Below are 19,241 nucleotides of genomic sequence, written 5' to 3' on the forward strand. Positions count from 1 at the left end.
AATGTGTCTGCTAATTCTGTTGTACTCTCCCAGGCCCATAGTAACAACTCAAGAAATACCAGTGATTGATTGATTCAGGAGAGGGGATGGGGGCAGTGCCTGAGCACAGAATTGAGATTTTAAGTGCCCCTGCAAGGTTGGAATGGGGTTCAGCAGCAGCATTTATAGAGTGCCATCTACATACCAATCGCTGTACTAGGAATTTAGCACTTACACTTCCCTATATAGATTCCTCCATCCAGCCATCTGTGGTATTTATTGAACATTTATCATGCAATACATGGACAGTGGTGCTCTTCAAAGCTCAACTCATATCACACCTTCTCCAAGCAGCCTTCCTTGATTGACCCCTCATTTCCCCCACCCTAGTCACCTTCTCTTCTGAATCATCTGTGCACTTGGGTCTGTACCCCTTAAGCACTCTGATACCCTTCCCCCTGCCTTTCAGCCCCACTTTCATTCAATCATTCATTCATTCAGTAATATTAAGCACTTACTGTGTGCGGAGCACTGTACTAAGCTCTTGGGACAGTACGATACATCAATAAAGTGACAGTCCCTGCCCACAATGAGCCCACAGTATAGAAAAGGGGAGACAGACATGGATATATATATATATATATATGTATAAACAGACATCAGGACAGATAAAATTACAGATATGTATATAAGCGCTGTGGGGCTGGGAGACGAGGGAAGAGCAAAGGGAACAAGTCAGGGAGACGCAGAGGGAGTGGGAGATGGGGAAAACACAACCTGTATTTGTCCTGGCACTCTGCCACTTCCCTTATCTGTCATTTAGTTTACTGCCTGTCCCTCCCATTAGACTGTAATTCCTTAAAGGCAGGGAGCATGTCTACCAACTCGATTAAATTGTACTCTCAAGTTAGCACAGTGTGCTACACAGAGTAAGGTCTCAATAACTTTCCAGAGGACTTCCCAGACGGAGCTTCCCCTTTTCCCTAGGCTCCCTCTGCTCCCCCTCTACGCCCCCTTCACCTCCCCTCAGTTAAGCCCTATTTTCCCCCCTTTCCCTCTGCTCCTCCTCCGCTCGTTCGCTCAATTGTATATATTTTCATTACCCTGTTTATTTTGTTAATGAGATGTACATCACCTTGATTCTATTTATTGCTATTGTTTTAATGAGATGTTCATCCCCTTGATTCTATTTATTGCTATTGTTTTTGTCTGTCTCCCCGGATTAGACTGTGAGCCCGTCAATGGGCAGGGACTGTCTCTATCTGTTGCCCATTTGTACATTCCAAGCGCTTAGTACAGTGCTCTGCACATAGTGAGCACTCAATAAATACTATTGAATGAATGAATAACACAATCCCTGTCCTCAAAGAGCTTCAAGTTTAGCTTTCACCTCAGTGGCAGAGGCCCTGACTGGACTAAGAATGACCCTGAGCAGGTGCTGATAGCAGTGATGATGACCTGTGCCCTTTCCTCTCTCCTAAAGTGCACCACACTCTTTTTCTCTGTCCCTGTGGCATTAGGCCCTTGTGCCAAAACTGTGCCTTCTTCATGCCCGTCTCCATGGTGGCTGCCCCATCGGCTGGTTTCCTGGGTATTCTGGCTTTGGGTTGCTGGGCATACACTAGTGTAATCGACACGTATTTGATTCTTTCAGAAACAAACCAGTTTAACTCTGGGTGTAGCTTCAGTCATAAAGTTCTCCCCACACTCAATTTTAATAGCAATGCTAGCTGGTATCACCCTGCACTGTAATAAATGCAATACCTGTGCCAAATTTTGTATCCAAAATTATGCTTCTTCTTACTGCTTTAAAGACAAAAGGAAAAAAATCAGTTTCTTGCAAGTCGGGATACATTTATCTAGCCTTTTTGTTGAGGCATTTTTATCCTATCCACCCTCCCCTCTGCATTGACTATGCACTTGGTACTTAATCACTTATGCACATATTCTCATATTCTGCTTTTTCAACTTTCTTTAATATATTTTAATGCCTGTCTCCTTCTGTAGACTGTAAGCTCCTTATATGCAGGGATTGTGTTTACCAACTTTACAATATTGTACTTTCCCAAGTGCTTAGTACAGTGCCTTGCGCACAGTAAGTGCTCAATAAATATCACTGAATGATTGATTTAGTTCATTTCTTAAGACATCGAAGCAGCCCCGTGAAATTCCTGGGGGAATTCATCTTTGCCTTAAAGGGCCCCCAGTCAATCAATAAATTGTATTCACTTAATTTTCCCCAAGATAAATTCCAACTCAAAGGAAAATATTTTACAGCATTAGGAACTTAAGCTGCTTATTTTGTGTTCCTCAAGCCTGTTATCTGCAGACTGCTATGACTGAAAATCTATAATTTGATTTGTGATCCATATTAATTAGTCCCCATTTCATTACAGCACATATAAGGTTCATAAATGATTCAGTGTAGCATTTTCACAAGCTTCGTTCAAAAAAAACTCTGCTTTTCTTCAGTCCTATTTCTCCCCTTAATTCAGACTGTACCCTCCAATAATTATTCACCCTCCAATTGAAATCATTGAAATAACCAGGGTAAATAGGTGTTCCGCTTTGTCCCGCCAAGAGGAGTTGGCTGATCCCACAGATTTTTACTCTTTATGATGGACTGTGCTGTATATGTGCTTTTCTCAATGGCCCCTGGGGAGTATTAAGTCAAAGCAATCACAAGACACCCAACTCTGCCTGGTGCTTTCTGCACCCTTACTTGTGTCACTTTCTCCTTACAACTTCTCTAGCTATCTGATACCACATGCAAACACAAGCACACAAACATACACACACACCCACCTATCCCTCCTGCCCTCTCCCATGCCCCAAACCGAAAGGCTGCCTCCTCTGACAAAATTGATAACCATTTGACTGGGACAAACCTAATGGTTAAAAGCATTTTCATTTTCATAGATTTCCCTTTCACCTACTCTTTCCACTCGACTCAAGACAACATAAAGTGCTGTAAAAATATAAAAGCTTGTACTAAATCCAGTTAGAGACACTTTAAAGTAGTTAAGGAGGCAGAATCAAAGCAACTGCCGAGCTGTTTGAGAAACTAAAGGGAACAGACCCTTTGGTCACGTATTTTCGACACTCTCCAAAATTTTGAAAGGATCACAGTGCCATTTTAACAAGGCTATTGATATTTTTAAACCTCTTTCATCTAGAGTAAAAGTTGAGATGGGAGACCATACTTAATTTCCCATAAGCAAAGCCAGTGCCCAAGTGATTACTCTGATTGAGTTCTGGAATCACCGACTTTGGCTGAACTTTTTACTCATCTAGAAGCTAAACAGGTAAGTCTGCGACACCTCGTTACATGGTTCTGAAAAATGCCTAATATTTATGGAAAAGACCTGCATTGAAATTCACTAGTACCTAAGAATGTAATCGACCTTCCTCTCTAGAGCCTTTTGTTTGACAAATGGAACTTATAAATACTTCCTCCTACCAGTAAAACTACCTCTGATATGTTGACTTCCAAGTGGAACTTTTTATTGGCTAAATTTACATTTTGTAGAATATAATGCTGTGGTATATTACCGCAAGAGTATAGTGTAATAAATAGTCATACACACCGAGAGTTCCTATACCTGATACCAATTCTTTCCTCTGCAGTGTCTCCTTTTGTACTACAGCTAGAAATTTACCGGTATTCACTAACTCATCGATTCAATATTAATGTCTTTCCAATAAGTCAACCGACGTGCTGTAGCAAAGATCTCCTAAGAAGCCTCTATCAGAAACGCTGTAAATCCAAAGAGAAAATTATTTTAGACTTTTTACTCAGAATTTTGTTTTTCCCCTTAAATCACTTCTGACACCATAGGGTTTAGCTTTCTTAGGTACGCAGCCAGCACGATTAGCAGGCGGAAAAAAAAAATCCTTGATTACAAATCAGTGTGCTTGCAAGTTCTCTCTTAATTAACTTGGCTTTCCTGTCATCTGATAATATTTGCTAGCTCCTGGAGCAATTAATGCTATGGATGGGTAAAACCGAGAAAAAGAATGACCTAGACAACCTAAACATTTTTATTTATTTTTAGAGATGTCTATGTCTACCAGCAGTATTGAGTTACTATATTAATATAATCCTTTAAATAAAGCAGTATGTATCTTGTTACAGAAAGAATTAATTTAAACATGTTTCCATTTTCCTTGGAAGCCCAAACAAGCACATTGACAGTGATGATTAAAATAAATATCTATGATAATTGTATTTGTAATTAACTGAGAGTGACTATTATTACTTCAAGTCCTGTGTTATAAATAAGCATAAAAGCATGAGAAACAACTTCCATTAAAAACTCATGCAGTTCAATCCATGGATGAAGGATTATCAAGAGATAATGAATTTTAAGATGTGCAATTTTGTCATTAATTAAATTGAGATAGACAGAAGTAAGAAGACAGTGAATAAAGCCTTAAAATTGCGTTAGGTTCAAGATAAGGACTTGCACATATTTCATTCAAGAAACAGAGAGAAGAATCGAGAGGGGATGTAAAATGGATGCACAATGGATGTGGTTTTTTTTAATCGTATTGGTTAAGGGCTCACTCTGTGCCAAGCACTGTGCTAAGCTTTGGAGTAGATACAAGCTGATCAGGTTGGACTTAGTCCATGTCCCACATGAGTTTCAGAGTCTTAATCACCATTTTATAAATAAGATAACTGAGGCGCAGAGAAGTGAAGTGACTTGCCCAAGATCACACCCAGCAGACAAGTGGCAGAGGAGGATTAGAACCCAAGTCCTTCTGACTCCAGGCCAATGCTCTATCCAATAAACCACATTTTTTTTTGTTAGTCCAAATGAAAATGGATAATAGGAAGAGAGTTTTAGTTCAGCTTGCTCTTCTTGTTGCATGGAGGAAACGCTCATAACTCTGTACAGAGTTGCATAAATCTTGGCAAGTATTCAGCAGAGTACCGAGATGTAGCACAGTTTCAGAAAAGACAGAATAACCTCCGTTCAAATATGTTTGGGAACGATTCAATACCTCTAGTACTGCTGTTTAGGATCTGGGAGATTTCTGATTGACTTACAGGATAGACTGTGCTGTCAAGGGCATCCTACAGTTGGCTGGAGAATCGCACTTGTCCACTTCAGATCCATGATGGACCTAATTTCAGCAAGACAGATCAATCAATCGATCAATCAATCAGTGGTATCTATTGAGCACTTACTGTGCTGAGAGAACAATTCAGTATGGTTGATAGACACGTTCCCATAGCATAAAGTTTAGAGGAGGAGACAATCCTTAAAATAAATTACTGATAGGGGAAAAGGAAGGGTATAGGATATGCACACAAAAGCATTAAGCCTGTCATCCTTTGCTTGGTCCAGGAGTGGATTACAATTTTCAAGCAATTATGACTTTGAGGACAACTATGCATGGAATTCTTTAATGTATTTTTTTTCTTTTTTTTCCTCCCAAGGCGGTTCCTCCCAAACACACACTGAAATTTTATACAGAATACTTTGAGACTTTTCTGACATTTAGCACTATGCCCTGCTTATCCATAAAAGAAGTTCCTTATTAGTAGAAAAGCTCAGTCACGCTCCCAAGAGATGCATTTTATTGGAAGCAATTTTTAAAAATTACTCTAGGAAGATATCCTAAGGAAGAAAAAATCCACACATTTTTACCTAATGTGCCATTGCTCAGAAAGCCAGTAAACCTCTTTTTTTTTTTTAAAAAAAAAGAAGAAAATTATTTACCTCCTATTGCCACCTTACTTGAAAAGCAAATTTCTGTTTATGATACTAAACAGGAATGTTATTAAGTACCACACCAGAGACCCTAACAAAACTTTAATAAGACTAATTTAGCTGATGCCTGTCTAATCCTTCCTTAACACGCTGTAATGCTTTTACCCTGTGGGTATATTGCCAGTTCAGAAATAATACACTGCGTAATTCTTCTGCAGAAACTGTTGCTTTGCCTAAGCTCACCTGGGAACTTTTCTTTTCCTAGCACTAACGGACTTAGCTATCGGAGGATTTCTGGTAGATGTTTCCCCTTGAGAATCCCTGAATCTGTGGGACGTAGAAGTCCTGTCATATTTAACAGCTGCAGAATGGGAAGACAATTTATTTTCTGATGCACATCAGATGTAAGGGGTGGCAAAAGATATAAATGGAAGGACCCTGTTCTATCTCTCTAGCACCTTGAGAGATTACGGTTAGGTCTACTGAGTGCAAAATTGAACAATGATCTAGATGATTTGAACAATATAGACTTTAAAACAGGATAATTAAGGCTCGGACTCACTTTTTCTCACAAAGGGATTTTTTTTTTTTTTTAATTGGGGGGAAATGGAGGGGGAATGGTAAGGGAAGGAAAGTTTTATCAGAATAATTGCCTTATCTCTTCACTCTTCATCTCTTCACTCACTTCACTCTGCCCATTGTAGACACAGTCCCAGATTGTGTTTTTCAGTATCATATCCCTCGGCCTCTTTTGATCTTTCTTTGGGGCAAAAAGCCAACAAATATATTTCCATTAAGGCTAAAAACATCTGCTAGGGAACTTGGCTTTTACATGCGCTCTCGCATTTTCCCTTACATATGTAAGGGGGATGGATGCACTTGGTTTCTTCTCAAGGGAGTTAGAAAGTGAAGTGACAGTGTGCTTTACCTATTTGGTATTAGAAAGAGTTTTTGAATGAGGATGAAATGGAGGATCTATTGATGAATAGGGACACTATGAAAAATAACATTTAATAACTGACATAATTTGATAACCAAGTTCATTACTGCATTTGAGAGAAACATATTGGAAGTCCCGTAAGCACTGTGGCTACCTGCTTTTGAGACACCTCCTAAATGTGAGAACAGGACAGCAGGTTAGGAATGAAAGGCAGTGAGATGGTTACTATTCAGCCTATCCAAAACCATTGATTTAGCTACCAAGTGGGCTCACTGATGAATACATTTTTGGATTATGATTCAGAAATATCATGCAACCTTTCCATATCTCTGGGATCTTGTAGATTATCAATTGGGAGGCATTTTTCCTGAAAAGTAAATACTCAAACTCAGAACTGAGTTTCCTCATTGCTTCGTGTGAAACTTTTTAAATTTGTACCTGTTCTCCCTCCTTCTTTGGCTGTGAACCCTGTATCTACCCCAGCGCTTACAACAGTGCTCTGCACATAGTAAGCGCTTAACAAATACCAACATTATTATGTCGGACAGGGACTGGGTCCGACCTGATTATCTTCTATCTACCCTGGCCTTTAGTTCAGTGCTTGGCACAGAGTAAGCGCTCAGATCCAATACTAATAATTCGTAAGTTTCCTTGGCTGTGTGAATCACTGGGCTATCAAGTGCTGTGGATGGATCAATCAATCAATCAGTGGTGTTTATTGAGTCCTTATTGTGTCCAGGGCACTTACTAAGTGTTTAATGTTTCAGAGCTGGAAACCCAGGACCTAATTTGTAATGAAGGGTGTGCCAAGATTCAAGCAATTCCATACCTCCGCATTTTTGGGCCTTATCATCTCTCAGTGTGCAGCACAACAATACCACCGCACCTTCCATCATTCCAAGTCCGCTTGAGAGAGCAGCTTAAGAGCACAAGGCACCGTATGTGTTTTAATGAGTATCCTACCATGTTTGGAATTCTGTAGAATTCATTTTTTACTTTTTTAATTGAACTGAAGAGCCAGAGGTGCCAGGGGTGAACTGCCAATTCCAGAGGTGCCAGAGCTGTGACCGCCAAACTCAGAGCTGCAATGGATCCGGGCTAAGCCCAGTGGTGCCAGGGCACAAATTAAGTACAACTGAAGGGTTTGCCAACTGGCTCCTTCCTTTGTCTGTCTCCCTTGGGACTCACCGGTTTCTCTCAGGAGTGGAGATGGTGAAGAGGAGTGGACGGGTAGCTTTTCTTCCTCTCTGTTTTTCAGTCCAGGCTGCCAGCGAGGGGGTCAGGAGGGATGGGGTGACCGGACCAAGGGGCAGTGGCCGGAGTGGCCCGGGATCTGTGGCAACACGGAGAGCTGCGGAATGGTTCCCGGGGCCTCCACGGTGGTAAGGCGACCATACAGGCAGGTCTCTGGTACCATAGCCGGGAGGGGGAAGAGGCTAGGATGGGGTCGCTGAGGGTGTCCTATTCCATTTCTGGGATGGGGTGGACAGAGTGGCAGGTGCCACTCACCACATACTGAGACTGAGATCAGAGAGAGGGGCGCGGGCCAGCTCTTCCACAGAGGCCCTTAGGTGAGGAAAGGAAGGTGATGGGAGGGAGAAGGATTGGCTAACTCCATGCAAGAAGAGGGAGAGGATGGGGGTGGTGGGGATGACATTTCCTCATTTACTCCACAAACTCTGTCCTTCCCACCCTGGACCCTAAGTGTCCCTGGAGGGAGGGCCTGGCCTGGGCTCTGCATCTGATGGGGACCAACCCCAAATGGAGAGAAAAGGGAGGAGCAGAGGGAAGAGGAGAAGGGAAAAGAGGGGGATGGTGAATGAAGGAATTCCCCTTTGCTCCAATCTGTCTCCCCAAAGCCTCACCTGCGTAGCCGGTATGGGCAGGGATGGAATACGAGGAGAGGGAATAGTAGGAAAGGGATGGAGGGAAGCCGAGAGGGATTGGGTATAGGGATGGAGAGGAGCTGGAAGAAGCTGTAGGGGCAGAACGAGGATGGCGAGGGATAGGGCTTTGCTGGGAGAGAAAAGAGGGGAAAGGAATACCCTTTTCCCAGCAGCAGCAAACCTGCCATCTCCACCCCTCCACCCCACAGGGTACAGAGGGGAGGGGGCTGCGGACCCCCGGTCTCTCCTCCTCCCCCCGGCCGCCACCGCTGTCGCATCTTTGGCATCTCTGGCTCCGGGCATCACCGTGGCTCTCCAGGGGAGTCGCTAGGTAACGGGATGGGGCTGTGGCTCTGCAGGCAGACAGTGGGGAAGCCCAGGGGCCACACCGGACCCCCGACCCCCTCCATCCCGGGGGGTCCCCTTCCCTCCATCCCCCGGGTCCCCGCCCACCCTTCCCCCTTGCATCTGGTCCAGCCAGCTCCAGGTGGAGGAGGGGGCGGCACAGGAGAGGCTGGGGTGGGGTGGGGGGGTGGTGCCCTTCCAACTGTGCCAGATCCCCTTCAGACCCTTGCCCGGCCAAACAGGAGCCCGCACTCCAGGTGCCAAGTTTCCAGGGGCCTTGAGGCTGCCTGGTCTCCGGGTGGGGCCGGCCCAGCTCAAGCCACCCTCCTGCTTTCTCCCATCTTCAGGTCCAGTCCCACCAGGGACACCATAAACACCCTTCTCTCTGCTCTCTCTCTTTTCTCTTCCCTCTCCTTCTCTCCCCTTTCTCATTCATTCATTCTCTCTCTTCCCTTTCTCTTTCTCTCCCTTCTCTCTTCTTTCTCCCCATTTCTCTCCTCTCTCTTTTCTCTCCTTCTCCTCCTATCCTCTGTCTCGCCCTCTTTCTCTCCCCTTTTTCCACTCTTTTCTCTCCCAACCTCTGTCTCTCTCTCTCTCTTTCCCCATCTCTCTCTCTTTTTCTCCCCTCTATCCTCTGTCTTCCCTCTTCTCTCACACTCTCTCTTCTGCATCTCTCTAGACCTCCCTCCTCTCTTCTGTCTCTGTTTCTCTTCCCCTCGCCTCCCTCCTCTCTTCTCCCACTCTCTCTTTCAGTGTCTCTCTCTCCCTCCCTGCCCCTCTACTTCCTCTCTTCTCAGTCTCTATCTCTCTCTCTCTCTCTGTCTCCCTCTTTCTCCTCCTCCTCTCTTTTCACTCTCTCTCTTTCAGTGTCTCCGTCTCTCTCTCTCCCCCTCTCTTTCCCACCCCCTCTCTCTGCTCAGTCTCTCTCTGTCTCTCTTTCACTCTCTGGCTCTCTTTCTGTCTCCCCTTGCTGCTGCCTAGTGGTCCATCTGATGACACGGCGGAGCCGGGGATGAAGACCCCCTGGGAGCTGGCTGGCAACGGCACCGCTGAGCTGAGACGCAACTGGAGGAAACTCATTTTCCGAAGAAGAAAATGCCCTGCCCTCTGAGGGGCTGGCTTTGGGAGAAAACCTCCAGTCGACACAAAACTTGTCTACTGCTCTGTCCAAGAGGATGCATTGGGCAGCCTTCTCCAGCACCAACGGTGATCGGGGTACCATGCTGAGCCTAATCTCTGCAGCATGCTGTGGCCTCCTCTTCTCTTCCTGATGCGCTGCATGGTAAGGCCGCTTTCTTCCTTAACAATGGCCCTTTCATGTGGCTAAAGGGGGCTGCTTCCGCTTTTCCTTGATGCCTCAGAGCAGGTATTCCCAGACTAAGACTGCTGAGTGACAAGGGAAGTTTCATTCATAGAATCTTAATCCTTAAAAAAAAACTAAGAGGACAACAAAAACCCACTACCACCAACAACAACAAAAAACACCTGTGTACTAACGGGGCAGGGATTCTGATTTATACCTCAGAGGAAAAGACCTGTTTCCTAGTAATGACAGTACATGGGGTGTGGAGCAAAACATTCCTTACCTTGTTTCGATACGTGCATGTCTCACCTTTATCCAGACTTGGGGGTGGATGTGTGTGTGTGTGCGTGTATGCATGAGAGAGCGAGAAAATAATCTTTTGTAAAAAAACCATGCAACCCAAAAATCAGTGCAGCAATAGGTAATGTTTCATTTTTAGATAGCGGCACTAACACATTGTTAAATTTCCATTAAAGCGTATGCAGGTCTGCCTCTCTCAATCAGATTCGCAGGTGGCGTTAGATGGGTTTTTACAGAAGGACATACGGTTCTGTGCAATATTTGGCATGCATGCATGCATGCTGTCAGCATCAGGAGGGTGGGTTTGCTATGCTGTGAGGCATTTTAATAAGCATATAAGGTACAATCAAGGTAACTCCCGCTACAAACTACAGCTGAAAATTAATTTTCAGAAGAGCTCCACTGAGAAAGCTCCATGTCAGTTGATTCTGCCAGAATCGATGGAGATGACAAATTACAATTACAATCATAGCCTGAAATGCCAATTGACAACATTGTTATGAGCCTTTTCTTGTTATAGCATGATGCAAACCTCAAAATACCGTTTGGAAGGGCTAGCCAACTTTTCAAGAAAATACTGACTCCCATTTTTCCTTTCTTCATCTTCTGACCCAAACGATTTCAACTCACTGTGGGTATTTCAGGGTGATGGTAACTTTCTGCCTCTCCCCACCTCACTCCCGATAACTTTTAACCTGAACATGAAGTCATTCTTGAACAGACAAACCGAGTCAAGGAAAAGAGACATATTCCTTCTTTCAGCCCGTATGAAAAACAGCTCTTTCATTTTGGACTAAGACCCGACGGGAGATGAATATGATTAAATACCCAGTTTGAGCAGAAAGACCCAGGGTATTGAGTCACCTTATTGTACCTCACCCATTCCCTTTATTACTGTTATTCATGGGTGGAAAGGGAGAGAATGGGAATATAGTAATTGGAAGGGCTATAAATTGCCAGTTGGTGGTTAATTTCTACTACAAATTAGAGGAAGGAGAGATCTCAAAGCTAGATCAAGTCAGAGTGTGGCCGGCCAGGTAAAAGATTAAGACTAAATAAGTGCTAAAAAATGATCCCAGAACAGAGGGGGAAAGCTACAGGATGGCTCCCAGACACTAGACTGAGGATATGTGAATTTCCTGTATTTCATTACCTAAAATAAGCAGGCAGGTTCAAGGAACGATCAGAATTAGATACTTGGCATGTGGAAGTTAGGGATAGGAAAGTAGCAAATTTGGAATTCCTCATCCAAACTAAATTAATTTTCTCCACACAGGTAGGTAGCATCTTCTTCACCAACTCATTATTAAAAGTAACTGATCTTCAAACCCTTCCATCTGTGTAGATTAATAACAACCTCAATGAACCTTGATCCTGCTTCACGAAGCATACTGGGGTATTTTGGTGTGCTTGAAATTTATAAGGAATTAGAGTTAAATTAATCAACCTGGCCTTCCAAACACTAATATGGTTGTAATAGCTAGTTTTAAACTATGTACCTTTTAAAGAATTACTGAATTATGAATGAACCTGATATACATAAATTCTACCTCTTTCTCCAAAGATTAAATTTCATATGAGTTTACTGTACTTAATATTCCAGTAAATCATTGTCCTGGGCTTTTGTTTATATCTTTTGTCCGTCAGAGAACTAAAATCAGGCAAGCAAAAAATCTTGGGGTATTTACTGTGTGCATACAATCTTTTCACAGTTTGAGTTTTGAAATCCAATAATTAACTGGAAGTGTTTTGAGTAAAAGTGAACTCAGAGTAACAACCTCCACTAAACTTGAGAAAAAAGCAGATGTAATTTTATCATTTCATTTTGCTTTTTATATTAAATTGATTGCTTGACTATTCACATTCTGGTTCACACCGTAAACTCCTCCGTTTCAGGCTCATGGTACCTGTCTTTTAACTGAGTCTGTGGAGCCCTTCAGTTTCACTTTGGTCATTGCTTGTTCTTTTTCCCCTTCCACTTTTCCTTGGTCAAGAAGTTCCCTCTCCTCCCCGCTACCTCCGTGAGTGCCCTTTTCCTTTGGAACATCTTTCACCACCAATTCCTTGAACTGCCATCCCACTCATTGTCCAGTGTTAGCTAAAATGAGTAAATTTAAATGATGAACTCCTGGGAGCCAAGAACACTAGTCTGTAATGTTGTGGAAACACTGTGTTATCCTCCGTTATTAAGTATACTCAGCATGGCCTAGAAGAAAGAGCACAGGACTGGGAATCGTAGATGTGGGTTCTAATCCCATTTCAACCCCTTGCCAGCTGCTGTGTGACCTTGGGCAAGTCACTTAAATTCTCAGTGCCTCAGTTTTTTCATCTGTAAAATAGGGATTGAATATCGGTTTCCCCTCCTGCTTATTCTTTGAGCACCATACAGGGTAAGCGCTATGTCTGATCTGATTATCTCATCTCCCCCAGCACTTAGTACAGTGCTTGGAATGTAGTAAGCACTTAACAAATATATTCTTCTTCTTCTCATTATCATTATTAATATACATTTAAGCCTATCATACCCTTGGCTGCACAGTGGTTTATAACTAAATAACTGCTTCATCCGAAACTTTTATAAGGGTTCGAGTATTTGCCTTAAGGAAAGAGTTTGAAACAGAGGAACTTTTGGGTTTCATTTAAATTCGATTATCACCCACCTCTCTCCTTAACCCAAACTCCAATATGCAATGAAATTCTGGAAAAGACACAGGAAACTTGTGATTCATAAAGGCTCTGCCATATTGGATGTAGGAGCTATTTTTTTGGTAGACTGAGATCGGAATTAAATATAAATCAGAAGGATACCCAAGCTTACACCACCCCTGGAAGGAAGCTAGGAAGAAGCACATGGTTTTTTTTTTTGCAATTATATTTGCAATCCTGATATATTTTGGCTTTTGGAGGAAGGTTACAACCCCATTCTTCATTGCACTGTTACAAATTTAAATTTAGATGGACTCGGCCAAGATGATTCTGATGTGACCCCTTGCATTTGCACAGTGATTTAAAATTGATTAATCAATACTCTAAGTGGACTGCAGATACATAACTCCTCCCCCACCCTTGGATTTTATAAATATGCTGTGTTTTCTAATAAACAGCAGGGCAAAACAGGAAAATTTATGTGTGTGTGTATATATATATATATATGTATTCTGCAATGGGTGTGGCAACTAAATCTTTCTTTTTTAGTGCGTGATTTTCAAACAGACAAAAAACTTGTACCACTGAAATACAATTACCGGGCTTGATTTTTTGTTGCGGCAGTTCAATTTTTTTTAAAATGGTATTTGTTAAACCCTTACTATGTGCTAAGCACTGTATTAAGCACTGGGGAAGATCATCTGTAAAATGGGGATAAGATTGTGAGACCCGTGTGGGAAAGGAACTGGGTCCAACCTGATTATCTTGTATTTACCCCAGCGCTTAGAACAGTGCTTGTCACATAATAATAATAATAATGATACATAATAATAGTACATAATAATAATGATGGTATTTGTTAAGCACTTACTATGTGCCAAGTGCTGGGGTGGATACAGGGTAATCAGACTGTCCCGCGTGGGGCTGACACTTATAATCCCCATTTTACAGATGAGGTAATTGAGGCACAGAGAAGTTAAGTGACTTGCCCAAGGTCACATAACAGAGAAGTGGCAGGGCCGGGATTAGAACTCATCTCCTCTGACTCCCAAGCCCATGTTCTTTCCAATAAGCCATGCTGCTTCTCTTAGTATTAGCTAGTACCATAATAATTATTATTATAATTATTCTTATGATCAGCCTGGACACCATTCCTGTCCCACATGGGGTCACAGTCCTAAATCTGAGGGAGGAGGTGTTAAATCCCCTGTTTTAGAGAGGAGGAAACTGAGGCACAGAGAAGTTAGAATGATTTGCTCAAGGTAAAAGGCAGACAAGTAGTGGGAACCAGGATTAGAGCCCCGGGTCTCTGACCCGTCCAAGCCCAGGCTCTTTCCACTCAACACACAGCTTTTCATGGGGTATTGAGAAAGGAGTGTTTCTTTTGGCAGGGGAATCTTCATGAAATGGGACAGATGAATGATTTAGGGTGATGCAGTTCCTCCCAGGTTCTTTAGGAGCATTAAGCTCTAGCAGAATCCTCATAAGTTGAAGAATAAGTAACCTCCTAGAGTTCAGAATCATGTTTACTAACTCTATTGTACTATATCTTCATCCAGTGGTATTTATTGAGTGCTTAGTCTATTTACCTGAACGCTTACTCTGTGCAGAGCACAGTACTAAGCATTGGGAGAGTACAACAGAAGAATAAGCAGACACATTCCCTGCCCATAATGAGCTTACAGTCTAGAAGGGAGACAGACATTAATATAAATAAAATAAATTAGAGATATGTACATGAGTATTGTGGGGCTGAGAGGGGGAATGAATTAAAGGGAGCAGGTCAGGGTGACACAAAAGGGAGTGGGAGAAAAGCAAAGGGGGGGCTCAGTCAGGGAAGGCCTCCAAGAGGAGATGGGCCTTCAACAAATCTCAAGTGCTTAATACAATATTCTGCACACAGTAGATCCTCAATAAATACTATTGATTAATTTTGTGAAGACATTAATCATCCCCCAACTTGCTTGCCAATTAATGCAGTAGAGCGGTTGATGTACCGCAGCTCTCAGTGGTCCGGACTCCTTTAGGAGGGCCACAGGAGTTGCTCCTTCCCAAAGCAATAAAATTCAGGGGAAAAGCTAGTAAGGCAGCCACGAGCTCTGCTTAAACGTTGACTTACATTTCTCCTTAAAAGTTTGACAAGGCAGGCTGGTCAGCGGCGGAGGAAGGAGGGGATGGGAGACAGTCTTTATCACCTTGAGGAGAAAAAGAGAACACTGCACCCGCTAGACAGTAAGCGTATTATGGGCAGGGGATGTGTCTGTTTATTGTTATATTGTACTCTCCCAAGTGCTTGGTACAGTGCTTTTCCCTCAGTAAGTGCTCAATAAATGCGAATGAATTGATTTGAATTGAGCCCAGTCTCTGACATTGTTAGGGATCCCCATCATCTGGGAAGGCAAAAAGAAGGAATCTCTGTCTTTCTCTTCCCTTGTATTACTTCTTCCCTTCCCCCCAGTGTTCTTTACCCCCTTACCGAAAAAGAGGTCATCTTGGAATTGTGGCTCGCAGATCCAAGTTGGATAGAGACCAGGGAGGTGAGCCGACTCCTCGGAGATGTTGCCCCTGGACCCAGGGTTCCTGGATTGTGATTTGGTGATGGGGTGAGGCAGCGTCGTGAAAAATCTTCTCCATCTAATGTTTCCTTTCTTTCCCGACGATGACTGTAGATACTCACTGGACTCCTATTATTTTCAAATGACAGGTGGGGAGCAGTGTGGTCTGATGGATTCTGGGGTTTTCTGCAAAAAAAAAACCCAAACCCAGTTATATGGCCCAATGATAAGCACATTCACAGACGTTCTCACAAAACTGAAAACATAAATGATTTTTCTCTGCTAATGAGCCTGTTGATTTGATATGTAAACTATGTTCGGTTCAAGGAACCATACATCCTTACATCACAAACTACGAAATGGGAACTGGATGAGATCTACTTCCGACACTTTTCCATTAATTTCAGAAATTTAAGAGCAGCTTGTTGATTTTAGCAATAATTTAGATGTACCGACAGCACGGGGAACATTCTTGAAATGTTTCAAGCCTCCCCCAGCCAAAGGTGTTCTGTTGAATAAGGAACAGATGCACTTACACAAAGATCAAAAAGCTTAGGATCTTCATTCCAATATTTTTGCAGGCACACAATACGGGATTGATAGGAAAAGGCAGAAAATGAGACAATGAAATGAATCAGAGAATTTATTGTGATTTATTTGTGAAATAAAAAGCTGTGTTTCTTCCGTCCGTTCTATTTTGAATGGGGAAGCAGAAATAATTAGAGTGTCTGCCAGAAAATCAGACTATGGAATTCTCCATTCGTCAATCAACCAATGGTGTTTACTGAGTATTTACTGTATGCAGAGCACTGTACCAGGAGCTTCGGAGAGTACAATACAGTAGAGTTGGTCGACACAATTCCTGCCCTTAAGAAATAGGGCAGACAGGTATTAAAAAATTAACTACAGATAGTGGAAGAAGCAGAGTAAAGGGAACGTGTGTGTGTGTGTGTGTGTGTGTGTGTGTGTGTGTATATATACACACTTGTGCCTCTTAAGCACCTATATATACAAAAGTGCTGGGGGTAGAGTAAGCCTCAGAATGCTTAAGGGGATTAATTATATAGGCAGTGTAGAAGGAAGGGAGAATAGAGTTGGGGAATAAGAAGTTAGTCAGGGAAGGCTTCTTGGAGGAGATGTGGCTTTAGTAGGACTTTGAAGATGGGGAAAGTAATAGTCTGTCGGATATGAAGGAGGAGGGAGTTCTAGGTCAGCTGGAGGATGCGAGCAAGGGATCAGTGAGCAGGTTAGTGTTAGAGGAGCGAACCGTATGAGGTAGGTCACAATAAGAGATTAGCAGGGAGAGGGTAGGAAAACAGCATCATTGATGCCACTTGGCTTCCTCACCTTTTTGTCAGCTACGAATGTGGGTCTTTGCATAAAGGGCTCCCCAGCAGATACAAAGGGGCTGTAAGTTGACTATAGTCTTTGTATAACTATAACTATATATTTATAGTTAAAGTAGCAGTTTAGAAGATGCCATAATTAATGGCAAGTGAGAAGGTCTGCTGTTAGCCTCAATAATCACCAAAGAAGCCCATCAAAGACTTTCAAACATGTTTTGCCTGAAATACCCAGATGATTGAAACCAAAGAGTTGTGAATCATCTCGATCATTTGTGAGGGAAGGTCTGGTCCCCATTTCTGCTAAATGCTTGCTTCTAGCTACATTTGTGGACAGGCCAGGCTAGGTAGGATACCTAAAAATCTCCCTAGAAGAAAGTCTTTAATTTTGAGCCACATGTTGTGAGAGGTGTTAAAGACTGTATAGATTCTAGACTAATACTCCCCATTAGACGGTAAGCTCCTGTCAATCAGGCAGTCCATTGTATTTATTGAGCGCTTCCTGTGTGCACAGCACCGTACTAAGCACTTGGGAGAGTACAATATAGCGAAAAGCAGACACATTCCCTGCCCGCATCGAACTTGCAGCCTAGAGGGGAGAACGGTGTAGAGGGGAAAACCTCCTGGTGGGCAGGGAATGTGTCTACCGACTCTGTTGAATTGTACTCTTCCAAGCCCTTAACAACAGTGCTCTGCCCAAAGGAAGTGCTCAATAAATACCAATGAATAATCGATCGGTTGATGATTAAACACTCTCATCAGTTATCAGACAGATGTTCTCCGAAGGGGAGGGGTTGGAATTGGGGTGACAGACGGGGCAGGCAGGAAAGGGCACCGAAATTCAGCTTAAGGCTGGACTGGCCGTTAGGGGACCAGCGAGGGGCGGGGGGCTCTGGCGTTCACAGTTAGGGGAAGGACTTGCAGCAGTTGGTGTAGAAGCGGATCAATACGGGATCCTGGCCATTGAGAACTTAACGGACCTCAAAGCAAAGGAAGGGTCGTAGAAGGCATTAAAAGAGCACGGGTCTGCAAGTCAGAGGACCTGGGTTCTAATCCCACTTGCCTGCTTGCGTGACTCTGGACAAGTCACAACTCCTCTGGGCCTGTTTCCTCATCTGTAAAATGGGGATGAAACACCTGCTCCCCCGCCCCCCCCCCCCCCCATCTTAGACCATGACCTCCACAGGGAACAGGGAAATCTCCATCCCTGAAGGCTTTTAAAAATAGAACAGATTTTTCACAGTCTGGGAGGGTTTCAGTGTGGTTCTATGAAGGGAAGGACTGAATTTCCTCTTAGGGACCCACGTATGTGTTTCCACATAAACAGAATTTTCCCGAAGGAAAAGCGTTGGACCTTTCTGTTCCAGTTCTGAGCGAGGAAACGTGTGTAGGCTGGGCCTTTAAGAAAGAGAGGGAAGCGATTTCCTCCTTTGAGATCCTTTAAAGAGCCCTCATACTAATGTTTACTCCCTGTGGTCCAACAGAGAGACCACATCTCTGCTTAGATTTACCACCCAGCTAAATCAAAGGAGGTACTTGGGAGGCATCAGAAATAGCTCGCAAGCAACAAGCAAGAAGAAGTCTCGCAAAGTCCTTTTTTAAGGTATTTGTTGAGCATTTACTCTGTGTCGGGCACTGAAGTAAACACTGGGTTAATAATAATAATAATGTTGGTATTTGTTAAGCGCTTACTGTGTGCCGAGCACTGTTCTAAGCGCTGGGGCAGATATAAGGGAATCAGGTTGTCCCACGTGGGGCTCACGGTCTTCATCCCCATTTTACCGATGAGGTAACTGAGGCACCGAGAAGTTAAGTAACCTGCCCACGGGCGCACAGCTGACAAGTGGCAGAGCGGGATTCAAACCCATGACCTCTGACTCCCAAGCCCGGGTTCTTATCACTGAGCCACGCTGCTTCTCTAGATACAAGGTAATCAGGTTGGACACAGTCCATATCCCACCTGGGGCTCAGAGACGAGGAAACTGAGGCACAGAGAAGTGAAGTGACTTGCCCAAGGTCATACAGCGGACAAGTGGCAGAGTTGAGATTAGAAGCCCAATCCTTCTGACTCCCAGGCCCACGCTCCATCCCCTAGGCCATGCTGCTTACTGCATCCTGTACTTCATCGGGATGAGAAAGGAATCCCCAAACTTTCAAACTGTACTAGCCCTCTCTTCCTGTTGAGATGTTTATTACCAACCGACTGCATGAGACTAAAACGAAA

At 43.4% G+C, this 19,241-nt stretch overlaps 1 long non-coding RNA gene across 1 annotated transcript in view; it reads left to right on the forward strand.

Moving 5' to 3' along the window:
• Window positions 1-9,788: 9,788 nt before the first annotated feature.
• LOC114813243 overlaps window positions 9,789-19,241 on the forward strand; it is a 36,895-nt gene continuing 27,442 nt past the window's right edge. The window contains exon 1 of the long non-coding RNA XR_003760925.2: window positions 9,789-10,152. This is a non-coding gene — a long non-coding RNA (uncharacterized LOC114813243). The remainder of the gene's footprint in view (window positions 10,153-19,241) is intronic.

The sequence above is a fragment of the Ornithorhynchus anatinus genome, chromosome 1, assembly GCF_004115215.2.
Source record: "Ornithorhynchus anatinus isolate Pmale09 chromosome 1, mOrnAna1.pri.v4, whole genome shotgun sequence".
Lineage (NCBI taxonomy): Eukaryota > Metazoa > Chordata > Mammalia > Monotremata > Ornithorhynchidae > Ornithorhynchus > Ornithorhynchus anatinus.